Source organism: Miscanthus floridulus, chromosome 17, assembly GCF_019320115.1.
Source record: "Miscanthus floridulus cultivar M001 chromosome 17, ASM1932011v1, whole genome shotgun sequence".
In the NCBI taxonomy this organism is placed as follows: Eukaryota; Viridiplantae; Streptophyta; class Magnoliopsida; order Poales; family Poaceae; genus Miscanthus; species Miscanthus floridulus.
Genome location: NC_089596.1, coordinates 45,159,089 through 45,166,756, shown reverse-complemented (window position 1 = coordinate 45,166,756; position 7,668 = coordinate 45,159,089).

The following is a 7,668-nucleotide window of genomic DNA, read 5'->3' as shown; positions in this document are numbered from 1 at the left end:
ACAAAAGTTTAGCAACCTATGTTCCAATCCTACTCTAGCATAGCAATTCTATGAATGTAAATGATAAGAATTGAATTGCTCAAAGTAAATGCTCAAAGTAAAGAGAGAAGGAGGAACACGGTGATGTTTTGTCGAGGTATCGGAGAGTCGCCACTCCCCACTAGTCCTCGTTGGAGCACCCCGCGCAAGGGTGTAGCTCCCCCTTGATCCGTGCAAGGATCAAGTGCTCTCTATGGGTTGATTCTTTGACACTCCGTCGTGGTGAATCACCCACAACCGCTCACAACTTGAGTTGGGTCATCCACAAGCTCCGCCGGATGATCACCAAACTCCCAATCACCACCAAGCCATCTAGGTGATGGCGATCACCAAGAGTAACAAGCACAGACTCTCACTTGACCATGACAAGCCTAATGAGAAGGGTGGATGCACACTTTGCTACTCTTACTTTCACTAATGAGGGCTCTCTTTGGGATTCTCAAATCTCAATCACCTCACTAGGACCTTGCTCTTGACACTCTTAAAGGTGTTTCTCAGCTGTTGGAATGAGCAAAAGTATCCCCTCATACGAATGGAGGAAGTATTTATAATATTGGTTGAAAAATGAACCGTTATGTGCCTCTGTGGGGTGACCGGACGCTCCGGTCATGTTGACCGGATGCTCCGGTCAGTTCTTCCCGAACTCCAGTGTTTAAGTTATGATCGGACGCTAGACAACGTCTGGTCAGCACTGACTAGACGCATCCGGTCATAATTTTCCCTCTCTGGAACCTTACTGGAGTCGACCGAGCGCTGGGACCCAGCGTCCGATCACTCACCTCTCAATGTTCGGTCGCACCAGACAAAATCACCTTGGTCAAATGAACTGACCGGACTCTGCACCAGCATCCGATCACATCGGAACCAGCATCCAGTTAGTATTTGACCCTCCATTCACTTTCAACTCTCGATCATACGTGAATGAAGTTTGCTCCAATTGATCTAAGGGCCTTTTAGGAGCTACCTAGTGCTAGATTTAGCAAGTGTGCACCACACCTAACCCACTAGACTCACCTAGGTCAAGCTACCCATCCATACCTCCCTTAATAGTACAGCCAAAGGAAAAATAAAGTCCTAAACTACTCTAAGTGTCTCTTCAACTACAATCGACACTTAGAACTAGTCCATCCTTAACCTTGTCGTCCATCCTTTGAAAACCAAAATGATTTCCATCGTAGGGGCATGACCACCATGATAGCCCAATCGATCTCTATTACCATGACCTAACTTAATTGCCTCTGCAAAACACACGTTAGTCATAGTAATCAAGTATAACCATCTTACTCTATCTCTTTACATTACCGCAAACTAGTTGTCAAGCTCTTTAGTGTAGCTAGTCGTGAGAGCTTGTTAGTTTGGTTAGTATGGCTCTTTAGTTAGCCTTTGAGAGCACACTAACTTAGTGTAGTGACATAGCTATTGTGTGGATAGAGACTATAGAGACTAGAATTATGGTAGGTGGCTTGCAATTTTAGTAGGCTAGCGCAATACTTGCTTCGCCTCATAATTATCTAACCGGTTTGCTAAGTGTTGTTGTAGAAATTTTTAATAGGCTATTCACCCCCCTCTAGCCATTAGGACCTTTCAAGTGGTATCGGAGCCGAGGTCATCGTGATTTGAGGCTTAACAACCTTCGGTGTAAAAATGGCTCAAATCAACAACACCAAGAAGCCACCCCAATTTGATAGCTCAAACTATCCCTATTGGAAGGTTAAGATGACAACTTATATCAAGTCAATCAATAGGAAGGTTTGGAAGGTGGTGGAGACCAAGATTGAGATTGATGATGAAGAGGCTCCCACCGCCGCTAAAGAAATGCTACTCCAAAATAATGGCATTGCTCTTAGTGCCATCCATGATGCTTTGGATGAGAGAACATTTGAGCAAATCAAGAACATTGAGAGAGCTCATGAGGCATGGAAGAAGTTGGAGGAATCATTTGAGGGCACTCAAGCCATAAAGAGTGCAAAGGCATACATTCTCAAAGAGAAGTTTGTAAGCTTCAAGATGAAGGAGGATGAGTGTGCCGGAGATGTTCCATAGGCTTCAAGTGCTTATCAATGACCTCAAAGCACTTGGAGAAGAGGTGAAAGACAATGACTTCTCCCATAAGTTCTTGAGATGCTTGCCTTCAAGATTTGGCACATTGGTCACTATTCTAGTGAGGAGTGGTTTGGACACCATGACACCAAACCAAGTGTTGGGAGATATAATGACCGATGATACATATAGAGATGATGATGAGAAGGAAGAAAAGGAGAAGAAAGATGAGAAGAAGAAGAGTGTGGCATTCAAAGCCACATCATCCAAGGGCAAGGCAAGGCAAGAAACATCAAGTGAAGATGATGGCTCATGGGATGATGATGATGATGAGAAGATGGCTCTCTTTGTAAAGAAATTTGGCAAGTTCATGATGAAGAAGGGCTACCGTGCTAGAAGAAAGAAGTCTTCATCCAAGAACAAAGAAGAATCAAGAAGGTGCTTCAAGTGTGGAAGCAAAGATTATCTTGTTGCTCAATGTCCATACAATAGCGACAATGATGATGACAACAAGAAGAACAAGAAGAAGGACAAGAAGGAAAAGAAAGAGAAGGACAAGATGACCTTCAAGAAGAAGAAGGGTGATTCATATGTGGTCACTTGGGATAGTGATGCTCCTCAAGTGATGATGATGATAGTGATGATGACAAGACAACTAAAAAGAAGGCACTTGCAAGCATTTGTTATCAATGAAAAGCCTTCTCTCTTTGACACTCCATCATGCTTCATGGCTAAGGCCACTAAGGTACAAATTTGTGATGATGGAAGTGATGAGGAACATGATAATGAAAATGAAATTGAAAGTGATAGTGATGATGATGAACCAACTAAGGATGAACTATTTGACATGCTAGAAGATGCTAAAGAACACTTTGACATGAAGAGAAGGGAATGCAAAAGCTTGCGTAAGGAACTAAAAGCCCTTAAGCAAGCCCTTGATGAGCTCAATGCATCTCATGAGAGGCTAGAGGAAGCCCATGAGAAGCTTGGCAAGGCTCACAAGAAGCTTGAAAAAGCTCATTCCTCTTTGCTTGATGAGCAAAATATGAAGAAGCATGTTGAGACATGTAATGTAGGCTTAACTTGTGATATAATTGATGAATCTTTGTATAAGCCTATTATTGTTGCTCCCACTAACCCTTCTTGTAGCACTTCTACTTCCACATCATATAGTAGTGATGATTTTCACTTGTGATGCCTCACTAATAGTTGAGAATGAGACCCTCAAGAAGGAGGTTAATAAGCTCACTCACACTTTAGCTAAGGCCTATCGTGGTGAGGACCGCTTGCTTATGTGCTTGGGTAGCCAAAGAGCTTCTCTCTACAAAGAGGGATTAGGCTATACCCCCAAGAAAGGCAAGGCGGCCTTTGCTCCTCACAAGACTAGTTTTGTGAAGAACAATGGTCGATTTTGCACTAGTTGCAAGTAAGTTGGTCATAAAGAGCATGAGTGCAAGAACAAGAGCAAAAATGCCAATATATCCTCAATCAAGATTAATTCTTTCTATGTGCTTACTAAGGGTACAAATGGTGTGAATGCTAAGTTTATTGGTGCACCATGGATGGGCTCAAAGAAGAAAGCCATTTGGGTACCAAAGAGCTTAGTGACTAACCTTCAAGGACCCAAGCAAGTTTGGGTACCTAAAAAGAATTGATCTTCTTTTATAGGTCAATTACAAAGCCGGAGGAAGGCATTGGGTTCTTGATAGTGGGTGCACTCAACACATGATCGGTGATGCAAGAATATTCAACTCAATCAACACCAATGACAATGAAGGTTATGATAGTATTACATTTAGTGATAATGGCAAAGGCAAGGTCAAAGGGCTTGGTAATATTGTAATATCCAATGACATGAGCATATCCAATGTATTGCTAGTAGAGAGCTTGAACTTCAATTTGCTATCCATGGCTCAATTATGTGATCTTAGATTCAAATGCATATTTGGGGTAGATGATGTAAAGATCATAAGTGTAGATGGCTCTAACTTGATCTTCAAAGGCTTTAGATATGAGAATCTATACTTGGTTGATTTTAATGCTAGTGAAGCTAAATTATCTACATGTTTGTTCACTAAGTCTAGCATGGGTTGGTTATGGCATAGAAGGCTTGGTCATATTGGAATGAAACAATTGAATAGATTGGTTAAGCATGACTTGGTTAGAGGCTTGAAAGATGTTGTGTTTGAGAAGGATAAGCTTTGTAGCTCTTGTCAAGCTGGCAAACAAGTTGGAAACACCCATCCTAAGAAAAGCATGATGAGCACTAGTAAAGTATTTGAGTTATTGCACATGGATTTATTTGGGTCAACACAATACACTAGCATCGGTGAAAATAAATATGGCTTTGTGATAGTGGATGATTATACTAGATATACTTGGGTATTCTTTCTAGTGGACAAAAGTGATGTGTTTGCAACATTCAAATCATTTGTCAAGGGCATTCACAATAAGTTTGAAACAACCATCAAGAGAGTTAGAAGTGACAATGGTAGTGAGTTCAAGAACACTAGAATTGATGAGTTGTGTGATGAATTTAGAATTAGACATCAATTCTCGGCCAAGTACACTCCATAATCAAATGGCCATGTTGAGAGGAAGAATAGAACACTCATTGATATAGCAAGGTCTATGCTTAGTGAGTACAATGTGAGTCAATCTTTTTAGGCCGAAGCTATCAACACGACTTGCTATTGTAGCAACCGCCTTTATTGTCACCCATTGAAAGAGAAAACACCATATGAGCTCTTGAATGATAGAAAACCCAACATTGCATATTTTTGGGTCTTTGGTTGCAAATGCTATATCTTGAAGAAAGGCACTAGATTGGGCAAGTTTGACAAGAAATGTGATAAATGATTCCTACTTGGATACTCAACTACTAGCAAAGCATATAAAGTTTGGAATTTGAATAGTGGTACTCTTGAGGAAGTTTATGATATTGAATTTGATGAAACCAAGGGTTCACAAGAAGAAAATGAGAACTTAGAAGATGTTAGAGGCATTCAACTTTCAAATGCCATGAAGAACATGGATGTTGGTGAATTGAGGCCTAGGCAAGTGAATGATGATAAAGATGATTAAGTGCAAGTGCTCTCTAACTCAAATGTGCAAGATGATACAAATCAAGCTAGTACAAGTGGCTCTCATGACAATGAACAAAATCAAGTGGCTAGTGCATCATCTCAACCCAATGATCAAGTAAATACAAGCAATCAAGTTCCAATCCTCCAACCAATCAATATTGCAAGGGATCATCCATTAGACATTATCATTGGTGATATTTCAAGAGGTGTACAAACTAGATCAAGATTGGCTTCATTTTGTGAGCACTTCTCATTTGTGTCATCCATTGAACCAAAGAAGATAGATGAAGCATTGAAGGATGCTGATTGGGTGAATGCTATGCATGAAGAATTAAATAACTTCACAAGAAATCAAGTATGGGAATTAGTAGAGAGACCAAAGAGACATAATGTGATTGGAACCAAATGGGTCTTTAGAAACAAGCAAGATCAAGATAGGATAGTAGTAAGGAACAAAGCAAGATTGGTAGCACAAGGATATACACAAGTTGAAGGTCTTGACTTTGGAGAAACATATGCCCCGGGTGCTAGATTGGAAGCAATTAGAATCTTGCTAGCCTATGCTTGTGTCCACAACATCAAACTCTATCAAATGGATGTTAAGAGTGCATTTCTCAATGGTTACATAAATAAAGAAGTATATGTTGGGCAACCTCCTGGTTTTGAAGGTGAAGAGAAGCCCGACCATGTGTATAAGTTGAAGAAGGCATTGTATGGCTTAAAGCAAGCACCTAGAGCATGCCATAAGAGATTGAGGGACTTCCTACTCTCTAAAGGGTTCATGATGGGCAAGGTTGACACCACTCTTTTCATCAAGAAGATTGGAAAAGATTTATTTGTGTTGTAAATCTATGTTGATGACATCATATTTGAATCAACCAATCAAAACTTTTGTGAAGAATTTGGAAAGATGATGGCTAATGAGTTTGAGATGTCTATGATTGGAGAGTTAAGTTACTTCCTTGGTCCTCAAATCAAGCAATTGAAGAATGGTACATTTGTGAGTCAAGGCAAGTATATCAAGGACATGATCAAGAAGTTTGGCATGAGTGATAGCAAAGCCATTAGTACACCAATGTAAACAAATGGCAACTTGGATAGTGATGCAAGTGGTAATATGGTGGATCAAAAATTGTATCAGTCTATGATTGGAAGCCTACTCTATGTGACCGTATCAAGGCCGGATGTCATGTTTAGTGTATGTATGTGTGCAAGATTTCAAGCCTCACCAAAATAAAGTCATTTAAAAGCTACAAAAAGAATATTGAGGTACTTGAAACATACACAAAAATGTTGGTTTGTGGTATCCCAAAGGAGCAAAGTTTGAGCTAGTTGGTTACTCCGACTCGAATTATGCGGGATGCAAGGTTGAAAGGAAGAGCACCTCGGCCACATGTCAATTGTTGGAAAGATCACTTATTTCATGGTCATCCAAGAAGCAAAATAGTGTTGCATTATCAACCGCCGAAGCCAGATACATATCCACTGGTAGTTGTTGTGCACAAATACTTTGGATGAAGGCCACCTTGATTGACTTTGGAATCAAGTTCAAGAAAGTGCCATTGCTATATGACAATGAGAGTGCAATCAAGTTAACCAATAATCAAGTTCAACATGCAAGAACAAAGCACATTGATGTCCGCCACCATTTCATAAGAGATCACCAACAAAAAGGGGACATTTGCATTGAGAGTGTAGGCATCGAAGATCAACTTGTCGATATATTCACCAAGCCATTGGATGAGAAAAGGTTTTGCAAGCTAAGGAATGAGTTGAACATATTGGATTTCTCACATATGTGTTGATGCACTCCCAACTTATATGACATGCCTCTCCTTCGAACAATCCAAGATAAAAGTTGATTGGCATAGCATACATCCTTACTAAGGACATGTTTAGTGCATCTAGACAGCTTTCACATTTAATAGGCTCATTCATGAAAATCAAATGATTTTGATGTTTGTATGGTACCACTATTGCTTCTATGCTTAAATTGGTCTAGTGGTAGCATATGACATGTTTGTGGACTTTGTAAACCTAGTGTTTAATCTAAAAAATGAGCTATAAGTGTTTAACTCAACATGGTACAAGATAACCCTTATTTGAAGGTATGAAGAAGCTTGTCCTTGGATCAATCCGAGTTAAATATCTTTGGCAAATAATCTAGATTGGACCAAATTTGGAAAAATGATCCTCACCCCATTGATTGACATTGATAATCTCAACCTATCCACATTTTAAACCTTTTTGGACATTAATGACAAAGGGGGAGAAAAACAAAGATATAAGTGATAGGGGGAGAAATGGTGTACAAAGATAGTGAAAAGATAACAAAGGGGGAGAAATTGACATAAAGGGAGAGATATGATAAAGAAAAGGGATCAATTAAAATTTTGAGAACACAAGTAGGGGGAGCAAGCTCATAAACTTGATTGATGCATTTGAATGTGCTTTTCATATATTTGTTTGCAGGGCACAAGTTATAAATTTCAAATATCCATGC